Here is a 17,972-nt window from a genome sequence, read left to right on the forward strand (position 1 = left end):
TGGGGTGAGGGGCCAGTAGTTGCAGCATTTGAAACCTCGAGGAGAACATTCTCTCTTCGAGTTGCTCTGTCTCTGAGGTTGTCTGTCTGTTTATTCTTTACCCACTTCCCCCTTCCCTTCCAAATCCTTGAACAGACTGACTGTGAACCAGGTGACAGACACCAGGTTTCAGGGACAGCTTTCCAGGTCCTCACTACGTCATCAGAGGTGGGAAGTACAGCTGCCTTTAGCACTTTGTCTCCATCATTATCCACTGGGTTTTATCACGTGCAGACTCAGAAGTGCATTTGACGTCCAAACGGTAAATCATGAACAGGAACAGTATCAAGGCAGAAGGGGAACAACAAACTGAGATCAGTCCTACAGCAAAGTACAAACCAGTGACACCCATTGTCCCTGTGGAGAATTGGATGAGATTTCCTCATGGGAGATTGCCCACAATGTATGGCAAAGCAATTTCCACCCTAACCCGAGGGAACGGTTCCCAAGGGATGGGACATGGGTATGTTTCATTTACATGCAGGTCAAACTTCCAACTGATTTTTAACTGTCCATTTTATTGTTTGTCATTAAGAAAGAGAAAAAGTCCAATTTTAGGGACTTGGTCCCCATATGCAAGCTACTGTGTACATAACTGTATCTTGTTTAGCCTTCCTCAGTGACAAGCTTCTGAGCCATGGGTCCTCCCAGCTTGGAGAGCTGCAGGCATGGCTGACAGTTCAAATGTCATGGGCTGAGTCCTGGAGAAGGCTGTGCACAGTGGTTGTCAGGAGCCACAAAGGCTTTGTCACTTTCTTTACTGCTGAAAATGCCAGTATACTCACTTCTGAGGTTAAAAGAGTAACAGGTTTCAACAAGTCATCAGCCATTTGTACCTGAGCATGAATTAGGTCCATCAGATTAACATGGAGCTTCCAGTCTACTGGAGGAGACGATGATGACAAGGGTTCAGAAGGCACAGGGAAATACCTAGAGTGTGGTTCTCAGCATTTACACCAGCTGCTCTGAATCACCTGGAGACACTTGTCATAGCTGCAGAGTCCTGGCTCCATGCCCAGGAATACATATGCACACATGGTCTGGTCAGTGTGTCTGCTCTTTGATACAAAATATCCCCAAATGTCCTAGTCCAAAATATTGTGTTTTCCCTTAAAACATCAAAACCTAACTGGGCCTCGTTGGGAAAACCCTGAGTTATCCATGGCCTGATGTGAAGCAGAAGGCAAGCAAGGAGGAGGTGGAGGAGGCAGGCCAGCGCAGGCAGCCACCACCATCCACAGAAGAAAGATGGTACCCTCCATATCAGCATCCAGCATGGAGACAGCATGAGTGGGATCCAGCTGGTCTGATGTTGAAATTCCATGTCTAAGGGCAGAAGCAGGAGTTCTTGGTGATGGCTCTGTGTGTGCCTCAGTATACCTGAGCTCTGGCACCTTGTGCCACACTGCTAGAAATGGCATCTGCAGCCTCCGTGATATCAGCCAGTGACGGTGCAAAGAGAAGCCAGGGGAGAATTGTTGAGGATCAACAAATCCAACTTTGGCCAAACCCAGCAAGACCTGGTGTCCAGATCAGACTGTCATACAGACTACAGGTGGGGAAGCTCTCTGTGGTATTTAGAAGGAAAGTCTACCATGGTGAGGCACACAGATGCAGGACTTGATTCCCAATAGGAAGACATTTCTGATACCTCCTCTGGGCATGAGCTGCATTCTGGGAGTGATATCCAGCATTCCTTGCTAGAGGCTTTAGGGAATATCAGCTTCCAAGTTCATCCAGTGTTGGCAGGATTCGGTTCTTTGTGGTTGTGGGACTGAGATTCCTGATTTCCTTGCTGGCTCTCAGCCAGGGCTGGTCTTTGTTCCTGGAGGCCCCCAAATGTCTTCTCAGGTTTCCATGTTGCTCCATCCAGCCATGGAGGTCAGGCTTGTTTCACACTTGAAGCTTCTCAGACTTCACTTCTGCCAGCCTCTCTTGTCTCCAACCAGAGAACATTCTCTCCTCTTACAGGCTCATGTGATTAGATGGGCACACTGAAAATAATACAGGGTAATGTCCCGTTTTAAGGTCTTTGACCTGAACCACATCTGCTGGGATCCTTCAGCCATGTAAGACAGTGTATAATTAGGTTGCAGAAATCAGTGACATCACTGGGATCATTCTACTGACACATCCTTCCATGATGCCATTTGTATGGCTTATGAAAAGACTGCATTTCAGCCACAGCAGAAAAACTCTGGCCACTCCCTGAAATGAGGATTCAGCAGGTTTGTGGTAGAGCCCAGGGATCTGAATAGCTTATATGTCTCATCTGATTCTATAAAGGGCTTTGTCTGTATCCTACCACCAAGGCCTCTAGAGAGATCTCGGGAAAATTGAGCGCTTAGGGGAATACTCAGAGAGAATAGAGAAGATGCAGAGTGAGGTAGGATAAATGTTAAGAAAACTGCCATCTGATTGAAAATGAACGCACCACTAGGAACCTCACTCTGCCAAGGATTCAGCTGTACCTTTAGTTAAATTCCTGGAGGTATAAGTTGTGACATGTTCCCTGGTGGAACAGGCTGACAGCAGAGGTCAACAGCAGGATGTGTATGGGGATGGATTCTGAAGGACTGTTGGTGAATGACAGAAATGAAGGTGACAGAAGCAGTGTTTGGGGGTCAGGTGCACCTTGGTTTACATTCAAACAAATTTCTTTGGAAAGAGTTCATGTTCATTTACCAAAACTGACTTTTGATATGAAAGGTAAACATCTGTGTCTATGCTTATTTTCTAATTTAGAATATGTCTTAAATGTCAGATGCCACAAACATTTCCTGATAACATATATCAATGGTTCCTAATAATTTAATACATTCAAAAATTATGAAAAGGAATTTTGTGGAAATGTTTCTTAAAGGTTTGGGGTCTTACTTTCATATTTGGTAAAGATCTAGAAGAAGAAGTTTGAGCTAACCAAATGTAAAGAAAGATTTTTAGTGTATGAGAGAAAAATAAAATGTAAATTGTTTAATTGGTGTGACCTTGAGATAAATGCAAACATCACCACATTGTTAGTATGTGGTGTGGTATTTATGTACATTATGTGGTGTGGATTTATATGCATTTATTACACGTGGGGGTTTTCTAATCAAATGAAGAACTGTATTGATTACAATAAATTATTTTTTGGTGAAGTCAATTCTAACCACTTGTTCTTTAATAGAGAACTTTCAGAAATAGAGAAGGTTATTATATAATAACACTTGGCCACCCTTCCATATCCTGTGGGATTTCACACAGCAAAAACGCTTAATTTCTCTCCATGTCTGGGCTTGATATCTTTATATATTTGATCAAGCTCATCTCACTATTAGGAGCAACCATTAAACTGAAACGGGAACATTCATCTGTGCAAAAATCTCTATTCACCTGATGTAGATACTGAATAAAGAAGGTAAAAGGAGTTTAAAAGTTTGTCTGAAGTTATAGGCATGTAATGTACATACATATATAAATATGCAAATGTTATAAAAATATTTAATGTTAAATTAATATTAGCATATATAGAGACAGACAGAGAGAGAGAAAGTCACATTTCCTAGTGTCCAATGTTGAGGAATTCCAAACTGGACATTTGGAAAGAAGAGATGGTTCAGAAGATGAACAAATCCTTTGGTGTGGACTATTGTATTAAACAAATTTATCTATCATATAGCAGAGTCCTAGTAAGAAGGGAAACAATTTGTACCACTTCATGGATGCAGAAATGGCCCAAAACACGAAGCACTCTTCAATAAGCAGCCTGGGTCGCGTGAGCAGAGGGAGACCTAAAGGTATGCAAAGCAGAAAAAGGACAAAGCAAAAACAAAGTAGAAGCTCATTCCTACATTGTGTTTACCCTCAAGGAAGTGTGTATGACTGTGTTTTAGGAAGTTCCATATTATTTATTGCCATTACTCTGGTTATCTGGATGAAATTGAAAGAATGTCAGGTTTAGAGTAGACAATTTGGGTTTAAGACCAGCTAGCTTGCTGGACAGGCTTGGGCAAGTTTTAGACACACTCTGAGAATCACATGAAATGATGGAAATATGCCGTCTGCAGTGCCTGGTCTATTAAGGGACTGTAAATGTCTGTGATTCATCATACAAATCCTCGCTCCTGCCTGTGTTCACTATTCATACTTCAGTAACTCCTGTATCTTATTGTAACATTGTCCTCATCTTCCAACACTTGGCTCCTTTTGGCTCCTCAAAGTGAGCTCCCCTTCATCAACGTAGACCAAGGCAAGGTCTGTCTGTCGGGAAAGGTCATTGTGTTTGGCAGAATGAGTGCTGTTAGCTGCGGTCCACTGAACTCCAGGGGGAGAAAGTGGACAGCTTCCTCTCAGGCAGGATGAGCATGGGTGGTGCCTCCAGAGCCCTGGTGACAGCTGCATTCCTGCTGCCGTGCAGCTGGGCCTCCTCCTGGGGTGGAGAAGACTGGGGCCTGGCCCCAGCTTCACCACTGATTCTAATATGACCACGGTCAAGTTATGCAGCTTCTTGTTTGACTCTCTTTATGTGTGAAATGGAGGCCGTGACAGCTCCTGTTGATGTTGGCATTGAATGGGGGAGTCCACATAAAAATCTTCAAACTCACACAATTTAACACCATGCAGCCACTCGAGCAGGGCAGGTGGGTGATGGCCTCCTGGAACCCCATCCAGGAACATTCTGCTGTCACAGTGAGCCCCAGCCATCCTTCAAGATGGGCATGATCACCCCGGGGGTCAAGGGAAGAAAATGAGACCCCAGAAACTTACAGCCAAAACCAATTCCAATTTGCACAACCAGAAAATCACCTTGGGCCCAAACCCACATTGCCCTTGCAACTGTATGTGAAATTGTCCTCCCTTACCTGTAAGAGGGTTATATAAAGTCCCCGCCCCATTAAGCTCGAGTGTGCCCTGACACATGGCTTCAGCCTATGAGCAACACGTGGAAGCAGGTGTCACCTGTTCCCAGAAGCTTTCAGAGCTTGTGCAGGCTTTCTCCTTGCCCATCCACCTGGTCCAGAGGTAGGGAAGACATGGGCATCCAGACACACAGTTAATGCTCCTTCCTGCAGAGTAATCTTCCCTCAGACCAAACCACATTAAAGGCCTATTGTCTTTACCATTTAGTACCAAGAAATGATCAATCAATCATGTCCAGTTACCAATAATCTTCTGCTTATTCAATTTGCAAAGCTTTTATGCAGTGCTTAGTGATTGGGATGAAGTGAAATTTCCATGTAACATAAATATTTATTATTTTCACTAAAGTTGTGTTAGCAAATGTTTCTTCCTTAGGCAGTGAACAGTGAATAAAGCTAAATGTGAATTTAATTATTTGGGATAAGGCACAATTCCACAGATTTAGCTTCAGAAACTGTTGAAATTTATTGTTATGATTATACATCTGAAGTGAATTAGTCTTTGAGTCTTAATTTTAAGAAATCCAAATTCAGAAATGAAATTGTTAGTCACTCAGTCATGCTCGACTCTTTGTGACCCCATGGACTATAGCCCATCAGGCTCCTCTGTCCACAGGATTCTCCAGGCAAGAATACTGGAGTGGATTGCCATTTCCTTTTCCAGGGGATCTTCCCACCCAGGGATCAAACTCAGATCTCGCACACTGAAGGTAGATTCTTTACTGTTTGAGCTACCCAGGGAAGTCCAGAAATAAAATTAGATCTGGATCATTCACATTCAGTAAATTCTGGTTTGAATGTAACTGAATCATGATGCCGTGAAATCTGGTAACAGCATTGGCCAGTTTACAGGGAGCTAATCAGATAATCTGATACCCCATAAAATAATCCTCTGAAGTAATCAACAATTAAAATGATGTGGACACTATATGTAAGGATTAAAGGTATTAGGTCAGAAGAAAATGACTAGTCACATGGAACAAATGACACTTTATATAGGATCCTTGCTATGTTTAGGATTGGTCTCCTAATTTAATTTTTAAATTATAACACAAAAGAAGCTAGTGGATTTTTATATTACAGTGTAAATCAGAAGATTCCTATGCCAACTGCATCACCTATAGAACAAATGGGAAAGGCTTCCTAATTTTTTTTTGTTTTATTGTGTGATGACTTTCTGCGTTTCTCCTGCAACTGCTGTATGGGGCACTTAGGAAGCAATGGTATGAAAGTAAAGTCAAAACCAAGAGCAAAGAAAAAAATGCATTTTTGTTCAGCAATACAAAACATGAAGCAGTAGAAACATTTGAAATATAAACAATAAATATATTGTAAGCCCAAGAATACCTAGCGTTCTGAAACACAGGAGTCAGTGTTTGAAAAGATGCAAAAGTGACCATTAGGCATGCAGAGAAAGATGTGTGTGATACTGTAGAATATTACACTCACTTTACTCTTAATTTGATATTACAGAAATGGAACTTGAGCTGAAGAGGAAAGCAAGATCCATACTGACACCCCAGGATCTTGCTAGCTCCTCAACAAGGTTAGTGAAAGTCGGAAGCATTCTTTGAAGTGTGGGAGCTGAAGGAGACACAGCTCCTTGAGGGGAGTAAACCTCTTCTGGGAGCAAAGGTGTGCAGTGGGTGCTGGAAGGCTACTTGAACAAAAGTCATAGCATTTGACATAAGAAGGGGATGAGCAGCAAAGGAGCCCAAAGGCTTCTTTCTTTCAGAATAAAATTCTGTGGAGACTTTCTCGTCCGTAGTTGATCTGGAAGTGTAGTTTCTGAGACCTTTCCGATTCAGAAGTCTAATACAATGACTCTGGCATCACAAGTCTTTTGCTCCACGTTAACTCCATTTATGTGTCATCCCCTCTTCATCAGTCAACAAACATTCGCCAAGATGCTCTCAACTGCCTGAGCCTGTGAAGGCACAGAACGGAGAGATGGAAGGGGCGTCATACCTCTCCTCAGCGAAGTTTCTGAAACAAGGACACCATGTGCCTGAGGACCCCAGAGGTAGGACTGCACTCTGAGCACCTGCCTCAGAATCTGACATGAAAGGCCCAGCCCTCAGGTGGGGCTAGCTGAGAACAGGCCTGTGGCTCCTCAGAACATGGTCTGAAAAGAGCCACGTGAGGAAGAGACTAGTACCATTAGTCAGTTTTTATCAATGACATACAGGGACCTGGGATTTTAGGCATTTTAATACTCGTCTTCATAAGAGGTTTAACCACCGAGCTGAACAAGCCAAGTACGTCTCTTGATAGCTATTTCATTACATGCCTCCTGCACATGATTTAATTACACATTTTGCTGGGTGGTGGTGAAAATTTTAAACATCTGATGTGTTTTGATGTAGAAGATCTCAGTGACCAAATTAGTTTTATTATCTATCCAAGTCATGTCAATACAATCAATAAATATATGCTAAGGTCCATTAATATACAGAGATTATATAGATTATATCATAATATAATATAGGTAAACAGATTATATAGATAGATGATAAATAGATGGAGATGATAGGCAGGTAGATAGATGACAGGTAGAAATGAGACAGAGAGACAAAGGATATCCATAGCTTCCACATGGAGTATAGGGAATTCCCTTTATTTTTGAGAGTATCCTGTGACTACACTGAAGAAGCTAATATCATCCATATATTTTGTTATGAAAACTTTGAGGGAAATATATTAACAGTTGTCATTTCTGAGTTGTGAATATTCAGCTGTTTGCATCTCTTTCACATCTCTTTCACCTTTTTTTGTTTAGTTAGCAAATATCTTACAATTTTTAAACAAATCTATTGATTTTCCAAAACAATTTTACTCTTCTATATTTACAGGCAGTTGAAATAGTTTCATCTGTCACATATAAAAAGCGTTCCTAGAAAGAAAGTTTCTGAAAAGTTTTCCTTCCATGTCATGCTAGTGTACTCCCAGAAGCTCTCTGCATCAGGCATTTTATGAGGAAAGAAAGATTCAGTCATAGGGAGGAATGTGGATAAAGATAAATGTTAGACACAGTTAAGAGAAACAGTTACCTTAACAGTATTTGTATTTATTCATTGGGATTCAGCACATACAACCCTATAAACAGACTGGGAGCAGAGGGTTACAAAACGAGGCTATTCCGATGAGATGGGCTAGGACAAGAGCGGGAGTGGGCCAGACCCCACAGATTACATGATGGAATAGAGATGTTGCCTGGTCAGGTTAAGTGCACATGGCAACTTTCAGAAAAGAATCTTTTGAGAATGCGGATCATGTCAGAATTTTAATGTGATAACAGTGGAACTGGCACATAGAATGGACCAGTAGTGGATATATTCTGTTCCTATCATGACATTCTTGAGCTGAAATTTAATCTGAGGAAGAGACAAAACTTCCATGTGTGTAGAGTCTGGCATGAGCTTGAGAGAGCATCACTTCAGGTCTTCACTCCACCCCTAAGAAGGAGAGGCCCAGAGAGGCCGGCTCAGGGTCCTCCTCTGGCGACTTCCTGGCTCACGAAATCTGCTGAGCCTCTCGAGACCCCAGCCAGGACACACAAGGAGGGACCTTGACTGCCTGTTTGATTCTCTGCTTGTGTCTGTGCCCTCAGGGACCAGGCAGTAATCTGTGGAGGACCTGGAGGGCCACAGAAGTGAGGCTTTAACTCGCTAGAGTGTTGTGGTGCTCTGTGAGTTTTGTTGTTTTGAGAACATTTATGTAAGACTGGCCAAGGGAGCTGAGACTGCAGGTGCTAATTTTATGAATCAGATGAATCCTTAGTTGTTAGCTGCAATTGTATACATTTTCCCCTACAGACACTGTAGCTTCCAGTTTTATTAGTAAACATGCCACAGTGGAGATCAGGTTCTTTGTGAGGCTGGCCACAAAGAACTCTGGCCCAGCGGTGAGCATTGTTTGTGTCCAGACACACTCATTTCCTGTGAGCCAGACACTCAGGATCCATGCAGTGTCGTTTGATTTGTTTGCCCCACTTTGTTCAGATACCTAGCTTTTGCCAAGAACACAGGGGATACTTCCATCAGAAACGCAGAGCAGCAGAGCCGTTCTGCGTTCTGGAATCAGACTTGGCTCCCATTGGGTGCTCCCTCAGACTTAAGAGTTAGATGCCCTTGGCAATTACTTAAACCTCACAGCTTTAGTTTTCTCATCCGTAAGATGAGTAGGATGATATTCTGCATGGTCATCAGGCCTGATGCATAGTAATCAAGAGCCAATATATGTTAATTTGGGGCATGAGAGCAGCAACAGAAAAATGTTAGCACAAGCAGTGCTTCTGTGAAGAGGAGGTCGTAATGTGACAGACTTGAGGCGTGGCTGAGTTGAAGTACTCTCGGGGGGAAGCCACCATCACATGAACCCTCCATAGACTGTCTATAGAACAGTTTATTAGAGCAGCTCCTCCCCACACAGGTATGAAAACTCATGGCCACCTTCGTGATAAAAGCAGAGAAGAGGAAAACCATGTGGTTACAAGGACAACTTCAGAGGCTACTAATTAAGCAAGAGTTTAACTGATGTCCTTGATAGATGATAGTTTAAGGTGTAGTGAAGACATTTGAGTACAAAATATGAGTGAATCTCTCCACCCACCTGGACTTCCAGAAATGATCTCAAAGGAAATGACAACAGCAATCCAAAAGCACTAAATGTGGGTGTTTCCATAAGAGGAACATGAGGGCAGGAGAGGGGTGATGAGCTGGTTAAAGGAGTCTCTAATGGAACAGACACCTCATCGAAATCAACAGAAGATTGTAATAGGAATGACTGAAGAGCAGGCTGGGAGGGAGAAAGGTTTGTGGTTACGTGAGGATTGTCAGGGAGCATAAGCCCAAAGTCCTTTGTCCTAAAATTTCTGTGGTTTACCATGCTTTCATGCTGATTTCCCATTTATTTGGACATTTCACCCACAGTGTACTGACATCATTCTGCTACCAAGGTTCATAGCTGGGATTGTTCCAAAGCCTCAGATCAAGATGTGCAGTTAGGAGTGACATCATTATCATGGCAAATTAAGAGTTTTTACTTTCTGACCCTCAATTTAGACAATTGTCTGTGGACTAGAGGGCTTTTGTGAAGTCCAGGGTCCAACAAAGGAGCTCCGCACACCTTTGGAACAAAACAGTAGAGGAGCAGATGCACTGAGAGGGGCCCAGGAGTGGTCTGGCTTTGCCCATGTGGGGCATGGTCTCTTCCGTGGGGAGAGTGTGCAATGTGCTGCCCCCTAGGTGTGCGGAGCCTTGTCACAGAGACCCATCCAGAGCATTGAAAGTCCATGAAATCAGGAAGACGGTACACAAAATACAGCAAAATCCTAACCTGTAATAAACATGCTGTTTGTTTGTGAGTCAGTCATTTGAAAAGAGGAGCAGTAGAAATGTGGGATGCTCCAGAATAAGACGGGTCATCTGTGTCTGAATGTGAGACCAGAGAAGTCCTGCTTGAACAATTTTGGGAGAAAATCATGTGAAACTTAAAAGATGTGAAACATAAGTCGTGATTCTGACTATGTGAAAGACGATAGCATAGAGGAAACACCAGCTCATCCCTGTGGCCATGGGGCAGACTTGACCTACCATGGGGGCCATAACTCCATCTGGTGAGTCTCTACTTGGTCTTAGTGAACTCCCAGCCATCAGATGCCCGCCTGTGCACTGGTTTGAGAAGCTGAGTTAATACTGAGACCTGCTCACAGCCACACCCCTTAGGGAATCAGAGGACAAGGGGATGCCGCTTACTCTGCTGTTATCATTATTACACTTGTTATGAAAGAAACGCAGCGTCTGTCAGATTATTCTTCTGCTCGCTCCTGCCTCAGGTGGGAAGCCTGAGCGCCTGTCTGTACCCACATGTGTGAGTAAGATTCACGGGAGTGAGTGTGTGTGTGGGAGAAGAAGCATGAGCTACGATATGTGTTTAGAATGTTAAGAAAGGATCAAGTGGAAGAACTTTTGAGTCAAGATGTGAAACTGAAATTTTCAGAAACTGAAATCTCAGGCCAGTTTCAGGCAGGGAGACAAAACTCCGAGTGACGCTCAGCATCCCGCTTCAGATCCAACAACTCAGGTACTCGCAGGCCTGTGTTTCTGAGAGTCCCTAGGAGGAGGAGCCCCCAGTCTGACGGTCTTCAGAGGGCATGGCCATCCTAGACACACTGCTAATCAGCATTTACATGTGGTTCATTGCCACTGCAGGACAGAAGGTCCCAATTATGTTCAAAAAGAAAGAGCCACTGCCTTCTAAGATGCCACCATCTGGTTAGCTCGTCCAAGTTCATGGTGTTCTGTCTCACTTTCTTTCCAGTAGAGCACCACATTCTGCACTGACAAGGAGGCCTCCCTGCTCTGTTGCGCCAGCCAATTTTTTCTCTTTTTTAGCCATTAGCAGGGAGGGTGTCCTTGTGGTGCCAGCAAGAGCATCCAGGGCTGTAATTTTTCCAAATCGCTGGTTTTGTTTAGCAGAATGGAGTTGGCTGTCCACAGTGATCCCGACAGCACCATGGGGGATGTTTAGACCCGCAAAGCAATTAGGAGACTCTCAGAGGAAATCCCACATGCAGCTGATCTCCTGTGAGAGCCAAGCTGGTGTCTCAGAACCAGGTCACACAAAAATGCTTCTCGACCTTCAGCTTGGATCTGCTTTCTTGTCTGTTCCTGGAGGGTCACTCTGCCCCACGTGACTCACGGGCCCCTTCCACATTGACCCCTGTCCTTGGGTCCTGAGGAAGGGAACTGACCAGCGCCCCACTGTGTCTTGTTAGGTCTATGGCTCCCAGAGGCCGACACTCTTCGTTCTGGCACATGCACCTCTCTCAGAGATCAGCATTTTCTGCTTGTCAAATTCCTGCTGATCCTTCATGATCCAATTCAAGTATCATCTGTTTTTAAAATTAAAAGACCCCTGCTCCTTGGAAGAAAAGCTATGACAAACCTAGGCAGCATATTGAAAAGTAGAGACATCACTTTGCCAACAAAGATCCATCTATTCAGAGCTATGGTTTTTCTGGTAATCATGTACAGATGTGAGAGTTGCACCATAAAGAAGGCTGAGTGTCAAAGAATTGATGCTTTTGAACTGTGGTATTGGAGAAGACTCTTGAGAGTAACTTGGACTTCGAGGAGATCAAGCCAGTCAATCCTGGAGGAAATCAACCCTGAATATTCATTGGAAGGACTGATGCTGAAGCTAAAGCTCCAGTACTTTGCCCACCTGATGTGAAGAGCCAACTTATTGGAAAAGACCCTAATGCTGAGAAAGATGGAGGGCAGGAGAAGGGGGTGACAGAGGATAAGATGGTTGGATGGCATCACCAACTCAGTGGACATGAGTTTGAGCAAACACCGGGAGATAGTGAAAGACAGGGAACCCTGGCGTGCTGCAGTTCATGGGGTCACAAAAAGTTGGACACGACTGAGAGACTGAACAACAACAATTTGTAGTTACCCTAATTTCCCCAACAAGGTCCTTGGTCATGAATGTTCATTACACAGAATCTGCAGGTGCCTTGATCTGGGACACCCAGCCTCTGGAACAGTGAGGGGTCCCTCCTGGCTGTCAGATACCAGCCTGTGGTGTCCTACTGGAGCATCCTGGGTGGGCTGAGACAGGAGTCAAGCTCTGTTCTTTCAACACAGTGTTGTCTAAACTCACACCTCCCATGGGAGACTCCTGGTCTCCGGTCTGTCATGAGGCTATAACATGATGTCCTTTATAGGAGAAGACAGTTGGCAGCTGATAAAGGTTTGAAATTCAGGTCTGAGTGTGAGGCCAAGCAGTTGCCCACCTGCTTTTTGCTGCCCAGCCCCTTTCTAGTCTCTCCCAGTGGACAAGAGGGCCCTTGATGAGGCCAACAGGTGCGTGTGGACACAGATGAGTCTCCACTTAAGACTCTATGCCTTGTGGACAAGAGTCAGGGTACTGAAGTGACCAAGATCTTTGGTACCTGAATAAAGGCTGCATGGGTCCTTCTGCCCCACTCCAAGCAAAAGTAATAATAGATTGTCTAGTATAGTTAACCCATTTAAAAAACCAAACTGCCTTTTTCTTATTGTTATATTTAAGATACGATAAATATCACATAAATATTTTAAAAGATCCACATAAAGTTGATAAAAACAGCAGTAGCTGCTGTTTATTAAGCATCTTCTATGCATAAGCCACTGTGCTAGGAACTTGAAAGATGGTTTCTCAGATCTTCCCAGTAGCCCAGTATGGTGATTATTGTTATACTCTGTGTTATAGAAGAGCAGACTGAGCGTGATCAGTTAAGTGAAAAGCTGAAAATCAAACCTGCTTCTTCTAGGTTTAAAGGCAGTATCACACCAGGATGGGTTTCCTTGATGTGTTCCTGGGGAGTAAGGTTAAGCCCACAGGAAGTCAGCAGCTTTCCGGAAGGTTGAAGAAGCCAGACAACTGATGTGCCTCACTTTGGGAGGACTGAAGTCTGCCTTGAGGAGACGGCTCCCAAGACCCATGCTCCAGTGGCCTTACACTGGTAAGGGGCCTCGGGGTCTTCAAGTTCATTGTCCTGCAGACGTGTGAGCAGATAGATGCTTTGTCAGTGTGGAATGTGTGTGTGTTGGTCTAAGGTAAGGGGAGACACCGCAGTTCTCTGACTGTGCCCCAGTGTGAGGAAGCGTATCCTGGACCAGGAGGCAGCCCCAGGCGTCGCGTGTGTGTGCTCAGCACTGGTCTCCCAGACAACCTGGGCCCCTGCTCCTGCTTTGGCCTATTGGAGAAGTTGGGTTTTATTTAGGGAGATATGAGGTTATTCCTAAATAGTTGAGGTCTGCGGGGAGGGCGAAAGCAGTTGTGAGAATATTAAATTTCCATAGGACATATTAAGTGCAACAGACTTTAGAGGGTTCTCTCATGGGTGGGATTCTTCAGACTGTGAGAGTGAGTGGAGGTCGTCAGGATTGGTCATGTTACATCATTGAAGATGAAAGTGAGAAGTGTTAATAAATATTCCAAGAACTCGGGGATTCCATAGACAAAGAAAACAAATTCTGACAAAAGATACTGGCTCATGAAAAGCGTTTTATGCAAAAGGACTCTGAATAAAACTAGGAAAAGGGTGAAAATCATTCACCCTTACTGAAATATATGGGAAAAGTCACTCTTTTTTAGTCCATTATCAAAAGTGCTTAAAACCCCACTGGGCAGAAAGAGTTCAGTCCATCTGTTCCTTTGTCCCTGGAGACAGAGCCAGTAAAAGCCAAAGAAAGCGTTCTCTTTCTACATTTGGAAAAGGAAGAGGCCTCAAGGTAAGTTTTCCTGCTATTACTGTGAGACTACAACCCTGGAGCCTCTTGCGAGGAAGAGGTTTCAAGGTAGGTTTTCCTGCTTTTACCATAAGACTGTAACCCTGGAACCTCTTGCAGGCCTGAATCCAGGTTCAGTGTCTTTTTATTCAGTTAACTGTTCAGGGGTGGGGGACCTACAGAATAAAAACACTGGTTAAGCTGAGATGATATTCTGGGCTTCTTTTGCTAAAATGTGACAGCACTAAATGTGTTACCATACTTTCATAATTAAAAAAAAAAAGTGGTTATCCCTTTTGGGGGGGGATAAAATGGGATTTTTATCTTAAAAAACAAAATGTTATCATTAATGTTAAATGTTTTTGTTTTTTTTTAAGGGAATGTAAAGATGGATATAAAGATGCCTGATCCTGTTACTCCTGCATAAAATCCTTGGCAGATTAAAAAACTTTCAGAATAAGATTCAAAACTGAAAAAAAAAAAGTGCTAAAATATTTTAGGGTCTTCATTTAAGTGCATATGAAAATGACTAATGTTTATGGAATTACAGAAGCACAGAGCCATGTTTTGTATCTTCATTCTTTCAGTCATCAAAGTGGACATGGCAGTGATTCTGGGCAGGCTTGCTGCCACTGACCCACCTCACTCATTCCCACCACACGCACCTTCTTCACTTTGCAATCCACGTACATATTATAGTGAGAGATTTCAATTTCTTTTTTATATGCTTGTTAGATGCATACATGAAAAGTGGGATTTGGTTTTTTAAAAATTTGGTGATTGCTCTGTTTGTCTACAAGGAATACTGTTTTGTAATATTTTTTCTTGTAAATTTTTTATGGTTTTGTTTTCAGAGTAAAAAAGCAAAACCATAAAAAAAAAAATTCAAGCTAGGCTTTAGTACATGAACCAAGAACTTCTAGATGTTCAAGTTGGATTTAGAAAAGGCAGAAGAACCAGAGATCAAATTGCCAACATCCATTGAATCATAGAAAAAGCAAAAGAACTCCAGAAAAACATCTACTTCTACTTCATTGACTATGCTAAAGCCTTTGACTGTGTGGATCATCACGACTGTGGAAAACTCTTAAAGAGATGGGAATACCAGACCACCTTACCTCTCTTCTGAGAAATCTGTATGCAGGTCAAGAAGCAACAGTTAGAACCAGACATGGAACAATAGGCTGGTTCCAAATAGGGAAAGGAGTACATCAAGGCTGTATATTGTCACCTTGCTTATTTAACTTGTATGCAGAGTACATCATGTGAAATGCTGGACTGGATGATGAAGCACAAGCTGGAATCAAGATTGCTGGGAGAAATACCAGTAACCTCAGATATGCAGATGACATCAACATTATGGCAGAAAGTGAAGAGGAAGTAAAGAACCCCTTGATGAAAGTAAAAGAGGAGAGTGAAAAAGCCGGCTTAAAACTCAGCATTCAAAAAAACTAAGATCATGGCATCTGGTCCCATCAGTTCATGGCAAATTGATGGGGAAACAATGGAAACAGTGACAGACTTTATTTTCTTGGGCTCCAAAATTACTGCAGATGGTGACTGAAGCCATGAAAGTAAAAGATGCTTGCTCCTTGGAAGAAAAGCTATGCCAAACTTAGATAGCATATTGAAAAGCAGAGACATTACTTTGCCCACAATGGTCTGTATAGTCAAAGCTATCGTTTTTCCAGTAGTCATGTATGGATCTGAGAGTTGGACCATAAAGAGAGCTGAGCACCAAAGAAATGATGCTTTTGAACTGTGGTATTGGAGAAGACTCTTGAGAGTCCCTTGGACTGCAAGGAGATCCAACCAGTCTATCCTAAAGGAAATCAATCCTAAATATTCATTGGAAGCACTGATGCTGAAGCTGAAACTCCAATACTTTGGCCACCTGATTCAAAGAACTGACTCATTTGAAAAGACCCTGATGCTGGGAAAGATTGAAAGTGGCAGGAGAAAGGGATGACAGAGTACTAGATGGTTGGATGGCATCACTGACTTGATGGACCTGAGTTTTAGTAAGCTCCAGGAGTTGGTGATGGACAGGGAAGCCTAGCGTGCTACAGTCCATGGGGTTGCAAAGAGTCAGACACAGCTGAGCAACTGAACTGAGCTGAACTTTGCTTTCAGAGTAGTTTTAGTCTCATTGTACAAGTCAAACAATGTTCTCTTTTATTTTCTGAAAGACTTTGTGTTGAACGGCTATTATTTCTTCCAAAATTGTTTGGTAGATTTTACCAGGAAAGACATCTAGAATTGGAATTTTATTTCTTTAGTGGAATCATGGTGACTGTGGTCATCTCTTCTTGGGTGAGACTGCATGCTTTCTATTTAATCTATCAAATATATTGCCTTACAATTTTTTAATATTATTTTATCTTTTAAGTGCTATTAAGGTCTACGGTGAGCTCACACTTTCACTCATAATATTGGAAATTTGTATCTTTTTTTTCTTGATCACTCTAGCTAGACTTTTAATAATCTTCTTAATCTTCTCAAAAGGTCAGTTTTGGTTTAACTGATTTTCTCTAAGTTTCTGTTTTCTATTCACTGATTTTTGTTCTTTATAATTTCCATTTTTGGGGGTACGGAATTAGCTTTTCTTTTTTCTAATATCAAAATTTGGAAACTTACACCACTAATTTGAGACTATGCTTCATTTTCTAATGTAAGCATTTCATGAATTAAAGCCCCCTCCAGGCACAATTTTAGGTGCATCTCGCCCAGTTTCATAAATTCTGCTTCATTTGTATTCAATTAAGATATCCTATAACTTCCTGAGATTTCTTCTTTGGCTTTTAGATTATATAAAAGAATATTGTTTAATTTCCAAGTTTTTGGATATTGACAAGATACCTCTGTGTTCCTGCCATTTTTAGTTTAATTCTGTTGTGTTCAGAGAACATACTTAGTATAATTTCAGTGCCTTTACATGTGTTGATATCTGTTTCATGGCCAAGAGGACAGTTTGTCCTCAAATGCATAGTGTGCACCTCAGATCACATGGTTCCTCCGCTGTTGGGTGGCGTGTCCTACAGAATGTTGACTAGGTGAAGTCAGCAGGTTGGTACTGTTCAGGGCTTCCATGCTCTCAGGTTTTGTGTGTCTATTTATTCTATCAGTTACTGAGAACAAGGTGTTCAACCCTCCGGAAATGATTTTGAATTTGCCTATTTTCCTTTTCAGTTCTATCAGATTTATCTTGAGCCTTTGTGATTAGTTCCATGAACACTAATCACATTAATTCTTCTTAAAAATCATCTATTTTTATATAACATCTCTCTTTATGTGGTAATAGACTTGTTATACAGCCTACATATTTAATGTTTATACCTTAGATATACATGTTTAAGTGTTTAAAATAATGCTTCATAATTTTAGTACAGTTTTCAAATACATAATAAAATATACAAATACAAACACATACATCTAATGCAATTTTAAAGTGGCTTCTGATTTGAATATAAAACTGACAACTTTGTATACCTTAAGAATTATATCAGAGTACACATTAAGATAAAATGTTCTTCAACTTGATCCTTCTTAACAAATCTTACTGCATTTCACCCAAGCCAGGTCATGTATCACAAATATGTAATGGAAAAATTGTTTCTGCACTATAATTATTCGAGAAATTGATAACTAAGAAACCATTTAATCAGTTAAAAATCAAATTTGCAATGATAGACCAGAAGGAATTCAGAAAATAATCACTATATCATCAAATCTGAATTCTGAAAAACCATTT

The 17,972-nt window shown here is 42.1% G+C and overlaps 1 long non-coding RNA gene across 1 annotated transcript; it reads left to right on the forward strand.

Annotated features, from left to right (window-relative positions):
* The first annotated feature begins 677 nt into the window (after window positions 1–677).
* LOC145530920 (uncharacterized) lies at window positions 678–14,784 on the forward strand. Its single transcript, XR_014072102.1, has 4 exons — window positions 678–3,818; window positions 6,414–6,486; window positions 6,829–6,963; window positions 13,261–14,784. It is a non-coding gene; the product is annotated as an uncharacterized LOC145530920 (long non-coding RNA).
* The last annotated feature ends 3,188 nt before the right edge of the window (window positions 14,785–17,972 follow it).

The sequence above is a fragment of the Giraffa tippelskirchi genome, chromosome 13 (assembly GCF_054371585.1).
Source record: "Giraffa tippelskirchi isolate mGirTip1 chromosome 13, T2T-mGirTip1v1.2.pri, whole genome shotgun sequence".
Classification (NCBI taxonomy): Eukaryota; Metazoa; Chordata; class Mammalia; order Artiodactyla; family Giraffidae; genus Giraffa; species Giraffa tippelskirchi.